Here is a 17,134-nt window from a genome sequence, read left to right as displayed (position 1 = left end):
ATATTTATGATTAAACTTCATTAAGCAGAGAAAATACTATTTAAAAATGACCTATACTAATGAAAGACCTTTAAAGAGGAACAGAAATGCAAAGGTAAATGCGGTGATGGATTAGAACATCATAAATCCACTGTGAAACCAAAACAAACTGATCTGGGGTTGTGAAGCAATTTTTGTATATAACTTATTAAGAATTGAATCTAAGTTGGTAGGTGACTATATAGTCAGGGGACATGCAAATAGGGGCCTCCCTCCACTGATTAAACAAGCCCAGCCCCGACCCTGCAGCTGGGAGAGGAGCTCCAACCACAGGGTTCCCAGGTGACCCCATTCAGTGCTCAGGACACAGCACAGACAAACCACCATGGAGTCTGTGCTCTGCTGGGTTTTCCTTGTCGCTATTTTAAAAGGTAATTCATGGAGAACCAGAAACCCTGAGTATGTGAGTGGAGGTGAGTGACAGAAACAGGGGATGTAGGACAGTTTCCTGACCAGGATGTCTTGTGTCTGCAGGTGTCCAGGGTGAGGTGCAGCTGGTGGAGTCTGGGGGAGACCTGGTGAAGCCTGGGGGGTCCCTGAGACTCTCCTGTGTGGCCTCTGGATTCACCTTCAGTAGCTATGGCATGAGCTGGGTCCGTCAGTCTCCAGGGAAGGGGCTGCAGTGGGTCGCATACATTAACAGAGGTGGAAGTAGCACATACTACGCAGACGCTGTGAAGGGCCGATTCACCATCTCCAGAGACAACGCCAAGAACACGCTCTATCTGCAGATGAACAGCCTGAGAGCCGAGGACACGGCCGTGTATTACTGTGCGGACACAGTGAGTCGACCTCAGTGTGAGGCCAGACACAAACCTCTCTGTTGAATTGGATCAGGACCACCAGGGGGTGCACACTACTCACCACTTCTGTGTTGAAGGCCCAGGAGCAGATGCAGATGGAGGCTCTGGGCAGGTTTCCTGTCAGTGTCTGGGCTTCCTCTCCAAGGAGAAGTTTCCCCAAGGGAGTCTCTCTGGGTACAGGATTCTGTGCTTACGTATTCAGTCTCTAACTTACACACTTTGTTGTCATAGAAAGTGAAATATTCCAACACCCAAAAATGGCAGTGCCTCTTGTTTTGCTTATTCCTTATTCAGTTTCTGATTTGGAAAGTTGGTTGGTTTTAGTCAACAACTCTTCTTATATGCTCAAGGACAAATCTGCTTAAAATTTCTTACTACTGGGATTCCTGGGTCACGCAGCGGTTTGGCGCCTGCCTTTGGCCCAGGGCGTGATCCTGGAGACCTGGGATCGAATCCCATATCGGGCTCCCGGTGCATGGAGCTTGCTTCTCCCTCTGCCTATGTCTCTGTCTCTGTCTCTCTCTCTCTCTCTCTCTCTCTCTCTGTGTGTCTGTGACTATCATAAATAAATAAAAATTAAAAAAAAATTTCTTACTACTGTCCATAAAAACCAGTTTATTACCCATATCTCCATTTACCACAACTTCTCTTCTATAAGAGTCCCAGCTGTATACATGGAACATAAAACAACTACCCAGCTCATTGTGCAATGATTTTATTTTATTTTGTATATTTTTATTGGATTTCAATTTGCCAACATATACCATAACACCCAGTGCTTATCCGGCGAAGTGCCTCCCTCACTGCCTGTCTACCCAGGCACCCAAACCCTCCACCGACCTCCCCTTCCACTACCCCTTGTTCATTTCCCAGAGTGAGGATTCTCTCATGTTCTGTCTCCTTCCCTGACATTTCCACCTCATTTTCCTTCCTTTCTCCTTTATTCCCTTTCTCGATTTTTTACATTCCCTGAATAAATGCGACCATGTTTGTCCCTCTCTGATTGACTTACTTCACTCAGCATAATACCATCCAGTTCCATCCACGTTGTTGCAAAGGGTGGGTATTCATCGTTTCTAATATGCAAGGATTTTAGAAACAACATAAAATTCATGCTGGTCATGACACTACAAAGGGCTCAAAAATCAAATGGACAGAAGACGGAGTGCAGGTGTGACTTCAGTCTTGAACCACTCTCACAGAATCAATATCAGTGTGAATCTGGGAAAGCAAGGGGCCCCAAGAAGTATGTTGTGAGGATGTGTAGTCTGAAGAGCACCCCAAACACACACAGACATGAAAGTACAAACCTTTATCACCTTCATCATCGTGTCTGTTGAGAGCAGGGCAGGCCTGTCATCACGTCATAAGTGCTTGGATTTTGGAAGGACACTGGCTCATGGTGTGTGTTGTGAGACAGTGGTAGGGACGAGGTCCTGCTCCAGGAGGGACTTGTGTGGATTCAGTGTGACATCTCCATCAAAGGAGGGAATTCAATGGTTCCTGCTGGATATCCCATGGGTGGGGCTGGAGGAGAAGAAGGAGGACTGGTGATCACAGGTGTCAGCAGGTGACACTCAAAGATACGGTGTGATGACAAATTAAATTAAACTATTATGAAAACTGAGAGAACAAAGGTGGAGGAGGACTTTCCACCTGTAGGGAATATCTCATGGATCCTTCAGGTGCTGATATCAGCTCACTCTGTGTGACCTCTACATCCCTGTTTTGGAAGCTAACATCCATGTGATGGAGGATGAGGTGGGGCCTTAGGGGAGCACTTAGGTCAGGAGGTGCAGCCTCATCATGGGATCAGGGACCTTATACACCAGGTCTAGGAAAGCTCCCTGCCTCTGGGCCCCATATGAGGTGACAGGGAAAGGACGCGCTAGGACGTGGGCACTCTCCAGATACCACATCTGCCTGCACCTGGACCTCAGACATCCCAACCTCCAGAGCTGTGAGAATGAGTGTCTGTTGTTTAATCCACAGAGTCTGGGAATGCAGTGACATCACCCAGAAACACTTAAACAGGGTCTCACCTCTTATTTGTCCTTTATAATCTGGTCCCAGGATAACACTCAGGGTATGACAAAATAGAGCAAGAAACCCACAAGTGGACTCACTGTCCTCAGGCACCGTCCATGCTCCTGTCCTTAGTTGCTGTGCATCACGTTTGTGCCACACATTCTTCCTACAACCCTGGGGTTCGTTAGACCCATTAGTATCCTGGGATTCCTCCCTCTTTACCACCTGTGCACCTTCAAGGCAGCACATCCCCATGGAAGCGGACATCAAAAGGTTCAGATTTTCCTCTCTGCTGCTCATACTACTCTGTAGAATATTCTGGATCAGCCTCCCTCTTGTCATCATTGCCACAGCTATATGTCCCCATGACAAAATCCACACCTCCTACGTCCAAAAGGTGGTCGGTTTTCTACATGTCGACTTGCAGTTTTTGTTCTCCCAGACCTCTGATTTCATCGGAAATCAGAATGATTGCATAACTGCCTATCATTTTCCAGTTACGAGACAAGATCAAGGACCCTGATCCAGAATCTTAACTCCTCCATCCCAATGCTGTTATAGCAAGAACATGTGGGGAATGAATTACAAAATGATGAGATTATTTCCATGGTTATTTCCATGTTGAGAAAACGATTCAGTTATATACTGGCATTGGTGAGGATCTATTAAAAATAACTTTCTGGAACTTAGAGCGGTATCTCTAAATGTAGCGCTAAAACTTTGTAACACCTGCCTTGTCTGTTACTTTTTAAAATTTTTTTGACTTATTTTTTAATTGGAGTTCAATTTGCCAATATATAGCATAACAGCCAGTGCTCATCCTGCCAAGTGCCCCCCTCAGTGCCTGTCACTCAGTCAACCCCACCCCCCGCCCACCTCCCCTTCCACTACCCCTTGCTCGTTTCCCAGAGTTAGGTGTCTCTCATGATTTATCACCCTCAGTGATATTTCCCACTCATTTTCTCTCCTTTCCCCTTTATTCCCTTTCACTATTTTTATATTCCCCAAATGAATGAGACCATATAATGTTTGTCCTTTCTGATTGACTTATTTCACTCAGCATAAAACCCTCCTGGTCCATCCACGTCAAAGCAAAAGGTGGGTATTTGTCGTTTCAAGTGGCTGAATAATATTCCATTGTATACAGAGACCACATCTTCTTTATCCATTCATCTGTCAATGATTGTCCATTACTTTTGCTTGCTTTATAACCAATACCAGTGCTGGAGAGAAGACGGCAGAGAGATGTTTTCATCTGGATTTTGTTTTCTTAGACTCTGGGAAAAAAGGCAAACATATTTTAAATTTGACTAAACATTATTTTCGGACTACATGGCTCACTACCAAATATATGCCCCTCCAAGTATGCCACTAGCTAGAGTACAATGTAAAGAAAAATAAAGAGCACCCAGTTGTTTTCTATGAGACCAGGATCTGAATGTGGGGCATGTGTTCTCTTGGCACAACACAGTCCCTCCTTTCAGAGCCACACCATCAGTAACCTGGTGTTGTCATGTTTTGGTGCAGAGTCCTTGTTTCCTCAGACCCAGGTTTCCAGCTGCACTTCAGGTTTTAAGGTAAACAGAAATTGTGCCTGGATCTGAAAGTCTCAGATATGTTGAAAGGGAAATATGAGGCACTGGAGATGTAGATTTTGCAGGAAAGATGAAGAAAATAAGCGGGAAAGAAGTGTTGGTCACATCAACTCAAAAGAAGAAGGATTTGTACACTTTCTGAAATGCACTAATGGCAGTTAGAGAACAAAACCAGGAGTTTCACTACTGAAAATATGTTAACACAGACTGTGTGCTTTGCTTAGAGGTCTTAAAATTGTTGTCTTGACATTCAGGTAATTTTGCCATGTTAAATACATGGTTTATATTCGTTACTCAAAATAAGTATTATTCACTTCTGGGCCTTTGGGGAATTCATTTTTATCCACAGAGAGGAATGATCTTTGCACAACACTGATTTTAAAAGAAGCACACAATGTGTTTCTGAACGTCTGTGTTAGTTAAAATTACTCCCAAAATAGTAAAAAACAAGAATAAAAAACAAAAAAAGCCCAAACAAACAAAAAACATCCTCTCCTATTTCATTTTTCCTTTTTCTTAACAATAACTTTGGCCATTTTTTCAGTTAATGAACTGTCTGTATACTAATATATACTATATATACTATACTATATATACTAATATATACTATATATACTATGTCTGTATACTAATTTTTTCAGCCTTTTAACTCTTAAGCATACTAGTAGAGCATGCTTCCAGTATCTGATGGCTCTGACAGCAAAATGGGTATTCATACAGAATATCCCACTCTACCTTTTGACAGTAAAGACGGTCTAATCTGCCTAGCAGCTTGCTTTGCCTTCTGACATGCTAACTAGCTCTTATGCTCACCCTTCTTTTCCAGATCACTTCCTCATGATACTGTCTTCTCACTGGGCTTACTTAAAGGAGGCAAGAAAAATGCAGGCTTACCAGGATATCAAAGCAAAGGAAGAACAGGAACTTCAACATATCCAATCGAGGTCAAAAGAACAACTCAATTCTTACACATAAATGTTTGCCAGAGTGTTACAGCTGACGAGTTTGCAGCTCTGAGAAGTCATCAGACAGCTGATCTGCAGTACAGATGTGGACCCCACCAAACAAACAAACGTAGAAGTACAAACACTTCACTGTCTTTCTCAAGCTGTGGGGATGTATTTCTAGGAAACATTCCTGTACATCAATCTTTTTCTTGAGAGCAGATATTGGAGGTTTCATGTTAGCCATTTCAAAAGTCAACACTTTGACAAAATGATTGTTGATCTTTCTGAAATTTGTGGCATATTCACATTTATTGGTAGAGCGATCCTACCAAGAGAAGTGATGGGAATATGGCATACTCCTTGAGAGTGACTAAGGATGTGCCAGCATCAAGGAATTTGACCATCAGTACACATATGCCATCCATCCTCAAGTAAGTTTACCTATATAGGGAATAAAATGGAATGGGGGTGAGGGTTCCATTTCTGAAACCTGACATTTATTAAACTTTGGCTCAAGATCATGTGATTCTTAACAATTGGCTTTTTTTTTAATTAACTGACTTCTCTATTCTTTAAGTCCAGGACACATTAGTCTCCTGATCCAATCAGAAACCTATTTTTCAATAATGCTAAAAGGATCTACTATAAATCTACTACACCTACCATTGAAGAAGCTGGATTCTGACTCATTGACAAGCTTTCCAAAAAAAAATTATAATAGACTTCCTTGGATAAAATGGCCCAGTTGTCATTCTTCATCCTGGAAAATAAATGTCAGCTCTGCCTTAATAAGTATTTGTTTTAGATTTCTAAGAACTTATTTTACAACAGAAGACCCAAAATCCTTCATAGTCTTTTGTTCCACAAACATTTTTCTTTTTTTTTTTTATTTTTTTTATTTTTTTTTATTTATGATAGTCACAGAGAGAGAGAGAGAGAGAGGCAGAGACACAGGCAGAGGGAGAAGCAGGCTCCATGCACTGGGAGCCCGATGTGGGATTCGATCCCGGGTCTCCAGGATCGCGCCCTAGGCCGAAGGCAGGCGCCAAACCGCTGCGCCACCTAGGGATCCCCACAAACATTTTTCTTAATTAAGAAGTGTTACCTTATTAAAATGACCACCATTCTGAACCATTTTTATGTGGTCTGAATAGCAAGTTTATCATTTTGTACCAACTATCTAAAAACCTCATTTACAAATGAACCACAGACCTCTACTTTAATAGACTTGAATACTTAAGTAATTTAAATTAGAATTGGCATTTACTTCATTTTTAAATTGAAAACTTTCCTGGAATAATACAAGTTCAATGTTCAGCAAAAAACACCTGCTTGTGTTTAAGCCATTTTCAAGAGAAACTTGCCTTCTAAATCATTGTGTTCCAGCACATTAAGTGATTATAAGTATTGGGTATTAGTGATGGTAAACTGTGTTGTTCTTTATGAAATGATAATATAGCTATTGGGTGCATCAGTGCTTTTTTAAAGGGGATGCATAATATAGGGTTAATTATGCATATTCATGTTAACAATTAACTTTTGGTTTGGCTGTTTCCTGGATTTTAAAACATATACATGTACAGAAATGTATTAAAATGAAAGGAAGCATACCTTTATCAAGATGCTATTAAAATTGAACATCAAGTATAATATTTCATTTGGATTCTTTTTGTTCATGTTAATGCCTAAAAATGCCTATTTGGATTTTCACCATTTTTAATTGGGAGAAGTTCTCTTCTGTGTAGAACAGTTGTTCCAGAATAGCTTGTTTTGTTTTCCTGTTGCATTACAGACTTAAATATTTTTTCCAGCAGTGGAGGTGCTGTTAGAGTCCAGTGTTCTAGAAGATGCAGTGTCTCAAGCCTAATTTTACTTTTCTAATTCTCGTAGCTATTACCAGGAATTTCTGAAAGTTTTATTTAAGTAGTCTAATATATTCTATGTAAAGAGCATTAAATTTTGCTATGTATAAATTTTTGTAACCTAACAATGATTCAGTATTTTCTATCAATGCCAAGCGTTTCCTGCAGTTCTATTCAAGTGTTACAATGAGTATTTGTAGATAATAGTAAAAAAAATAGAAAAGACAAGGAGGGATGCCTGGGTGGCTCAGCCATTTAGTTCCTACCTTCAGCCAGGGGCATAACCTGGAGTCCCAGGATTGAGTCCCACGTCAGGCTCCCTGAATGGAGCCTGTTTGTTCTCTGCCTAAACTCTCTCTCTCTCTCTCTCTCTTCCTCTCATTCTCTGTGTCACTCATGAATAAATAAAATCTTTATAAAAAATAGAAAAGACAAGATGTATATGGTCCTCTAACTAGATGCAGAGAACTCATAGGACAAATTACAGCAGGCATTCCTGATTAAAACTCTTCAAAGTAGAGGGTAGAGGGAACATGCTTCAATATCTTAAAAGCCATCTAAGGAAAGTTCACAGTGAATCTCATACTCAATGACGATTAAAAGAGCTTGTCCCTAAACTCAGGAAGACAGCACGGATGCAGGCCCTCACCGATTCTGCTCACAAAAAAAAATAGAATTCCTAGCATCAACAATCAGACAAAATAAAAGGCATTCAAAATGGCAAAGATGAATTAAAACTCTCCGTCTTTGCAGAGTACATGATATTTTTATATAAACCACAAGAGATAGCACCTAAAATTTCTAGAAAGGACGTAGCAACTTAGGGATGTGGCAGGAGACAAACCAAGTCTAGAAGGCAGCTGCACTCCTACACAGTAACAATGATACTGATAACAGAGAAATTAGGGTATTAAACTCATTTACGATGGCTCCAATATAAGATACCTAGGAATAGACCTAACCAATAAGGTAAAGAACCTGTACTTTAAATCTAGAGAACACTTATGAAAGAAATGAATGAAGACACAAACAGATGGAGAAACATTCTATGCTCAAGGATCAGAAGAATAAACATTGTGAAAATGTCTATGCTACCCAGGGCAATCTAGATATTGAATGCAATTCCTATCAAAGTACCACAAGCTTTCCTCCTGGTGATGGAACAAATAATCCTCAGATTTCTATGAAATCAGAAAAGAGCTCCAATAGCCAGAATAAGGTTGAGAAAGAAAACCAAAGCTGGGTCTTCAGAATGCCTGATTTCAAGCTGTACTACAAAGCCGTGACCATTAAGACGGTGTGGTACTGTCAAAAAAACAGACACACAGATCAATACATCAGAATAGAGAATCCAGAAATGGACCCTCAAACATATAGTCTATAATCTTCAATAAAATAGGAAAGAATGTCCACTTGGAAAATAAAATATTCTCAAAAATAATTGGCACAGGGAGAATTGAATGACACATGTAGAAGAATTAAAGTAGACCATTCTCTTATACCAGACAAAAGATAAAGTCAAAATAGTTAAAAGATCTAAATATGAGACAACAATCCATCAAAATCTCTAGGAGGAGAACAGATAGAACAATGTTTGAAACTTAGCCACAGCAATTTCTTGCAAGGCATATGTATAATGATCTGGGAATCAAAAGCAAAAATGTATTTTGGGAGCTCCATCAAAAAAAATGTCCTGAAGAGCAAAGGAAACTGTCAACAAACCTAAAACACAACATACAGAAGGGTAGATGATATTAGTAAATGAAAAATCAAAGAACTTGTAACCAACATCTATAAAGAACTTATCAAACTCAACACACAAGAAACAAGGAATCCAGTCCAGAAATGAGGAGAAAACATGAAAGGAAATTTCTCCAAATAAAACCTGCTTATTGCCAACAAGCCCATGAAAATAATGCTCCACATCACTCTCTATCAGGGAAAAAGCACATCCAAACACATTCAGCTGACACTTCACACCACAGAGAATAGGAAAATTAATAAGAAAGAAAACACCAAATGGGCAGGATGTGGAGAAAGGGGAACCATCTTGCACTGTTGGTGGAAATGTGAACTGGTGCAGCCACTTGAAAAATGTGTGGGGTTCCTCAAAGAGTTAAAAATAGATCTGCCTAAGACCCAGCAATTGCACTGTCAGGGATTTATCCCAAAGATACAGATGCAGTGAAATGGCAGGACACCTGCACCCCCATGTTTGTAGCAGCCATGTCCACAAGAGCCAAATTCCCAGAGAAGCCATGATGTCCTTTGTCAGATGAATTGATAAACATGATACAGTTTATATATACAAAGGGATATTTCTCCATCATTAGAAAGGATCAGTAAGTACCATTTCCATCAAAGTGTATGGAACTACAGGGTATTTTACCAATGAAATAAGTCAGAGGACCATCTTCGTACATTCACTTATATGTAGAATATGAGAAAAAGTGAATGGGATCATAATGGAAGGAGGGAAATTGTGTGGGGATAAATCAGAGAGGAAGACAAATCATGAGAGATTCCTATCTCTGGGACTCAAACAAAGGGTTCCAGAAGGGGAGGTGTGTGGTAGGACATGGTACCTGGGTGATGGACACTAAGTAAGGCACTCAATGAGATGAGCACTTGGTGTTACTATATGCTGGTAGATTTAACTTAAATAAAATATTGAATAAATAAATTAAAAATAAATTATTAGGGATCCCTGGGTGGCGCAGTTGTTTGGCGCCTGCCTTTGGCCCAGGGCGCGATCCTGGAGACCCGGGATCGAATCCCACATCAGGCTCCCGGTGCATGGAGCCTGCTTCTCCCTCTGCCTGTGTCTCTGCCTCTCTCTCTCTCTCTCTGTGACTATCATAAATAAATAAAATAAAATAAAATAAATTATTAAACAGAGAGAACATTATTAGCAATAACATGCCAACAAATTCAACAATCAGAGAAAAAATGGATGCCTTCAAGTAAATGTAGAAACAACCCAGTCAGAAACAGGAGTGAATAGAAAATCTGTAAAGACCCAAAACCAAGAAATGAAAATCAAACATATTTAAATTCTTCTAACAATCAAAAGTCCTGGGACTGATGGCTGCCCATGGGAATGCAACAAGCATTTAAAAAGAATTAATACCTATCCTGAAAATGTTCCAAAAATAGAAATTAAAGGAGACTTCTAAGTTCATTTTCTGAGGGTATCATTTCCTTCATCTCAAAAGCAGAGAAAGATCCAACTGAAAAGGAGAATTACAGACTTGATAGATATGGATGCGAAATTTTCAACAAGATCCTAAGAAACAGGATCCAACAGTACATTAATAGCATAATTCTCCAGGACCAAATGGGATTAAATTTTGGACTGCAAGGGTGGTTCAGCATCTGTAAATCAAACAATGGGATTTGAGTCATTAATAAAAGGAAAGGACATTTTGTCCTCTCAACTGACACTCAAAAATTTTCATGAAAGAGATTATACTTTCTTGATAAAAACATGTTGCTATGTAGAGATAGGGAGACATTCTCAACTTCATAAAAGCCACCTACAGAAGACACATGGGGAATGTCATCCTCGAAGGGAAAATTTGAGAGCTTTTCCCCTAAGATCAGGAACAGGACAGGGATGCCCACCATCACCACTGTTCTTCACCATAGTGCTAGAAGTCCTAGTCTCAACAATCAGACAACAAAGGGAAGGAAAAATCATACAAACAGCAAAGAAAAAGTCAAACTTTCACTCTTCACATACAAGTTACTTTAAGTTCAAATCCTAAGATTGCTTTGAAAAAATTGCTACAACTGATACCGGAATTCAGCAAAATCTGAATTGTATTTTAAAATCAATACAAGGAAGTCAGTGGATTTTCTATATAGTTCAAATGAAACAGAAAAAGAGAAAATCAAGGAGTTGATGCAATTTATACTTGCACCAGAAATAATAATATAATGAGGAAAAATCCTAACCAAAGAGGGAAGGATGTACAGTCTCAAAATTCCAGAATACTTATGGAAGACAGTAAGAAAGACATAAATAGATTGAAAATATTTATTCTCATAGATTAGAAGAATAAATATTGATAAAATATCTATGCTACCAAGAGCAAGTAACACATTCAAAGTAGGTGTATAAAAATATCACCAGCATTATTCTCAGAGCTTGAGCAAACAATCTGAAAACTTTTAGGGAACCATAAGACCTCAAATAGCCATAGCAATCCTGAAAAAGCAGGGCAAAGCTGGAGACAACCTGATTCTGGTTGATGGGTAGATTACAACATTGTGATCATCATGACAGTATGGCACTGACACAAATACAGACGTATAGTGAAATAGAAATGTCTGAGAACCCAGAAATGGACCCTGAAATATAAGATCAAAAAATTATGACAAAACAAGAAAGAATATCCAATGGAAAAAAAGAAAATCTCTTCAACAAATGGTTTTGGAAATATTGGAGACCCACATGCAGAATGAAAGGGGACACTTTTCTGACATTCACAACAATGGACTCAAAGTTAATGAAGGATCTAAATGTGAGTCAGGAAACCATCAGAATCCTCAGGTAAACACAGGCAGCACTTTTTCTACCTTAGGTGCAACCATTTCCAGACGGTGTTGTGGGTCAGTGGTGAGGAAGAGGTCCTGCTCCAGGAGGGGCTTGTGTGGAGTCAGTGTCCCCCCTGCACCAAAGGAGGAAATTCAATGGTTCCTGTGGGATTTCCCATGGGGGTCAGGAGGAGAGGAGGGAGGACTGGTGATCAGAGGAGTTAGCAGATGACACCCAAAGATACAATGCGATGAGAAACTATTATGAAAAATGAGGGAACAAAAGTGGAGGAGGACCTTCCACCTTCAGGAAATAACTCATGGATCCTTTAGGTGCTGATATCAGCTCACTGTGTGTGACTTCTACCATCCCCACGTTGGAACCTAACGTCCATGTGATAGGAGGGGGAAGTGGCACCTTAGGAGAGCACTTAGGTCAGGAGGTGCAGCCTCATGGTGGGATCAGGGCCCTTATACACCTGGACTGGGGAAGATCCCAGCCCCTGGCCCATGTGAAGTGACAGGAAAGTACAGGCTAGGACCTGGGTGCTCCCCAGACACTACATATCCCTGCACCTGGACCTTAGACTTCCCAGACTCCAGAACCATTAGAATGAGTGTGTTGTTGAATCCACCCAGACTGGGAATGGTGGTGACATCACCCAGACACATTAAAACAGGGTCTCTCTTCCATTTTGTCCTTTCCAACCTTGTCACAAGAGAACAGTCAGGTTATGACAAAACAGAGCAGGAAACCCACACCTGGACTCACTGTCCTCAGCCACCGTCCATGCCCCTGTATTTAGTAGCTGTGCATCACCATGGTGCCACACATTCTTCCTGCAACCCTGGAGTTCTTGGGATTCCTCCCTGTTTTACCACCTGAGCAGCATTAGCCCAGGCACATCCCCATGGAAGCAGATACCTAAAACTTCAGATTTTTATATCTGCAGCTCATAATACTTTACAGAATATTCTGGATCAGCCTCACTTCTTTTCTAATCACCAGAGCTATATCTCCACATGCCAACATCCATGACTCTTACATCCAAAATTTGGTCGATTTTCTACATGTGGACTTGCAGTTTTTGATCTGTCAGACCTTTGAGTGATTTCATGGGTGATCAGGATGATTCAATAACTAGGACACAAGGTCCCAGATCTAGTTGCTCAGTGTTCCCCCATGCAGACTCAGTCTCCATGTGGCAGAGCCCTGAATCCCACGACATGTGAGTCAGGATATTTAAGAGGATGGAAACATCCCCAAATCCTTCACTTGGTTGAGAAGCCAAGCACTGGGTTTAGGCAGTGACTTTTGTGTCCCTGCCTGGACACCCTGTGCTCTTCACCACTGCTGCTGACCATCATTTCCTCTGAGTGCTCATGTTGGAGGATCCCTAAGGAAGGCATGTCCTGTCCCCATCCTGTGATGTCTTTCTTCACAGGAGATCTGTCCCAGGTCCCCCTGCAGGAGTCGGGATCTGGGCTGGGAAAACCCAGGCAGACCCTTACACTCGCCTGCTCCTTCTCTGGGTTCTCACTGCACATGTCAGTGTGGGTGACACATGGGTCCATTACCCTTCAGGGGAATGCACTGGAGTCAATTCCATCGTCTGGTGGGAGGATGCTAAGTACCACAACCTGTCTCTGAAGAGCAGGAGGATGTATAGAAATTCCAGCAACTGGAAAAATAAATGATTATGTTTCACACCAGAAGCATATTTATTCAACGTGATGAATAATCAGCCTGATGAGATACAACAGAGCATCTGCCATGAAATCACAAGTTCACATTAGAGCATGAGAACAGAATTGCTACAGTTTATGAAAACAGCACTATGAAAATCAATTGCAAGAGTCTATATTCATATAACATATAAACCCTGAGTTACTAGAGACCAATTAGGGAACAGGTCAACACTGAGGAGACCAGGAAAAAAAAACAAGACTTTTCAATATATTGTCAATGTAGAAACTCTTAAGGCAACTTATTGATTATAAAATTGGAATGTTATAGGTAAAAAGTCAACATGCATAACACCAATTTTAAGAATACACTTTGTGAAAATCAACTACATTTTTAAACCATATATTTATCAAAGTAATGAAATACAAGATACAGACCAAGGAAAACTTGCACAAATTATCGTAAGAATCCTCAAAACTCAATAGAAAAAAATCATCTATAAAACAGGCAGAGCCTTGTGTGGACATGTTATACAAGAGGGTACTGACATATGAAGTAAGCACAGGAGAGGATAATCCCCACCAGGATCTATCAGGGAATTTCACGTCAACCACAATGTGATGCCCATTACACTCATCACGGGGACACAGGTATTAAAGAAGCACTGATCAGAACATTCTAGGGAGCATGCAGGACATCTGGGCATGAACCCTGCAAGTAGGAATGAACAATGAACCAGAAACCCAGGAAAATCTTTTTCTTTTCTTTTCTTTTTTTTAAATAATAAATTTATTTTTTATTGGTGTTCGATTTTCCAACATACAGAATAACACCCAGTGCTCATCCCATCAAGTGCCCCCCTCAGTTCCCATCACACATTCACCCACACCCCCCACCCCCCTCCCCTTCCACCACCCCTAGTTTGTTTCCCAGAGTTAGGAGTCTTTATGTTCTGTCTCCCTTTCTGATATTTCCCACACATTTCTTCTCCTTTCCCTTATATTCCCTTTCACTATTATTTATATTCCCCAAATGAATGAGAACATATAATGTTTGTCCTTCTCCAATTGACTTACTTCACTCAGCATAATACCCTCCAGTTCCATCCACGTTGAAGCAAATGGTGGGTATTTGTCGTCTCTAATGGCTGAGTAATATTCCATTATATACATAAACCACATCTTCTTTATCCATTCATCTGTCGATGGACACCGAGACCCCTTCCACAGTTTGGCTATTGTGGACATTGCAGCTAGAAACATCGGGGTGCAGGTGTCCTGGCATTTCATTGCATCTGTATCTTTGGGGTAAATCCCCAACAGTGCAATTACTGGGTCCTAGGGCAGATCTATTTTTAACTCTTTGGGGAACCTCCATACAGTTTTCCAGAGTGGCTGCATCATTTCACATTCCCACCAACAGTGTAAGAGGGTTCCCTTTTCTCCACATCCTCTCCAACATTTGTGGTTTCCTCCCTTGTTAATTATCCCCATCCTCACTGGTATGAGGTGGTATCTCATTGTGGTTTTGATTTGTATTTCCCTGATGGCAAGTGATGCAGAGCATTTTCTCATGTGCATTTTGGCCATGTTTATGTCTTCCTCTGTGAGATTTCTGTTCATGTCTTTTGCCCATTTCATGATTGGATTGTTTGTTTCTTTGCTATTGAGTTTAATAAGTTCTTTATAGATCTTGGAAACTAGCCCTTTATCTGATAAGTCATTGGCAAATATCTTCTCCCATTCTGTAGGTTGTCTTTTAGTTTTGCTGACTGTATCCTTTGTTGTGCACCTGTATACAATGGAATATTACTCAGCCCTTAGAAATGACAAATACCCTATATTTGCTTCGACATGGATGGAACTGGACGGTATTATCCTGACTGAAATAAGTCAATCAGAAAAAGACAAACATTATATAGTCTCACTCGTTTGGGAATATAAATAATAGTGAAAGGGAATAGAGGGGATGGGAGAAGAAATGGGTAGTAAATATCAGAAAGGGAGACAGAACATGGAAAACTCCTAATTCTGGGAAACAAACTAGGGATCTTAGAAGGGGAGGATGGGGAGGGTGAATGGGTGATGGGAGCCATGATGTCCTTCCACAGGTAAATGACAAAAAAAATTCAGGTCTCCACAGTAACAACTCATTATTTATATTTTAAAGATTTTATTTAATTACTTATGAGACACACAGACAGAGAGAGGCAGAGACACAGGCAGAGAGAGAAGAAGGTTTCATGCTGGGAGCCGATGTGGGACTGGATCTCTGGACTCCAGAATTACTACCAGAGCAGAAGGCAGAGCCCCCCAGGCATCTATAACAATAGAGAATTTAAAAGGCAATTAACAAAACCTTATTACATTGACACTAGTTTTAAAAATATACTATGTAGGATTACATATTCTGAAGGAGGCAAAATACGACCCACTAGAAGTACCTACATTGATGAGAGATTTTTAAAAACTCATAAGGAAATGAAAAGGTAATTTTTTCATAGATTTGAACCCTTCATAATGTCACAAGACATTAGACAGTGGCCTAGAGATATAAAGCAATCCTTGTTAATAACTTGTAAAGAACCAACTGGAGGTCTGGTGCTGATGATATATTCAAGGACATGCAAATAGGGCCCTTTCTCCACTGATTAAACCAGTCCAGGCCTGACCCTGCAGCTGGGAGAGGAGGCCCAGCCCCAGGATCCTCAGGTGACACCATTCAGTGCTCACGACACAACACAGAAAAACCACTATGGAGTCTGTGCTCAGCTGGGTTTTCCCTGTCACTATTTTAAAAGGTAATTCATGGAGAAAAAGAGACCTTGAGTATGGGAGTGGAGGTGACTGAGAGAAACAGGGGATGTGGGACAGTTTCTTGACCAGGATGTCTTGTGTTTGCAGGTGTCCAGAGTGAGATGCAGCTGGTGGAGGCTTGGGGAGACATGGTGGAGCCTGGGGGGGTCCCTGAGAATCTCCTGTGTGGCCTCTGGATTCACCTTCAGTAGCTATTGGATGAGCTGGGTCGGCCAGGCTCCAGGGAAAGGGTTGCAGTGGGTTGCATACATTAACAGTGGTGGAAGTAGCACATACTATGCAGACGCTGTGAAGGGCCGATTCACCATCTCCAGAGACAACGCCAAGAACACGCTGTATCTGCAGATGAACAGTCTGAGAGCCGAGGACACGGCCGTATATTACTGTGTGAGGGACACAATGAGGCGACCTCAGTGTGATCCCAGACACAAACCTCCCTGTAGAAGGCGATCAGGACCACCAGGGGGTGTGCACTCTTCACCACTTCTGTCTTGAAGACCCAGCAGCAGGTGTAGATGGAGGTTCTGGCAGGTTACCTGTCAGGGTCTGGGCTTCCTCTCCATGGAGCAGTTTCCCCCTGGGAGCCTCTCTGGGCACAGGATTCTGTTCTTACTATTCAGTCTGTGATCTAGAAACATTTCTTTTGGGGTGATGGGCAAGATGGCGGATTAGTACGGTCCCCAATTCACCTGTCCCCACTAAATTACCTAGATATCCTTCAAATCATCCTGAGAATCTATGAATTCGACCTGAGATTTAAAGAGAGAACATCTGGAATGCTACAGCAAGAAGAGTTCATGCTTCTATCAAGGTAGGAA

At 41.1% G+C, this 17,134-nt stretch overlaps 1 pseudogene across 1 annotated transcript; it reads left to right on the top strand.

The window, feature by feature from the left end:
- Positions 1–266: 266 nt before the first annotated feature.
- On the top strand, positions 267–866 carry LOC144321323 (immunoglobulin heavy variable 3-48 pseudogene; annotated as a pseudogene). Its single transcript, XR_013387026.1, has 2 exons — positions 267–410; positions 514–866. The product of XR_013387026.1 is annotated as an immunoglobulin heavy variable 3-48 pseudogene (transcript).
- The last annotated feature ends 16,268 nt before the right edge of the window (positions 867–17,134 follow it).

Source organism: Canis aureus, chromosome 9, assembly GCF_053574225.1.
Source record: "Canis aureus isolate CA01 chromosome 9, VMU_Caureus_v.1.0, whole genome shotgun sequence".
Taxonomy (NCBI): domain Eukaryota; kingdom Metazoa; phylum Chordata; class Mammalia; order Carnivora; family Canidae; genus Canis; species Canis aureus.
This window is presented reverse-complemented; position numbering and strand designations above follow the sequence as displayed.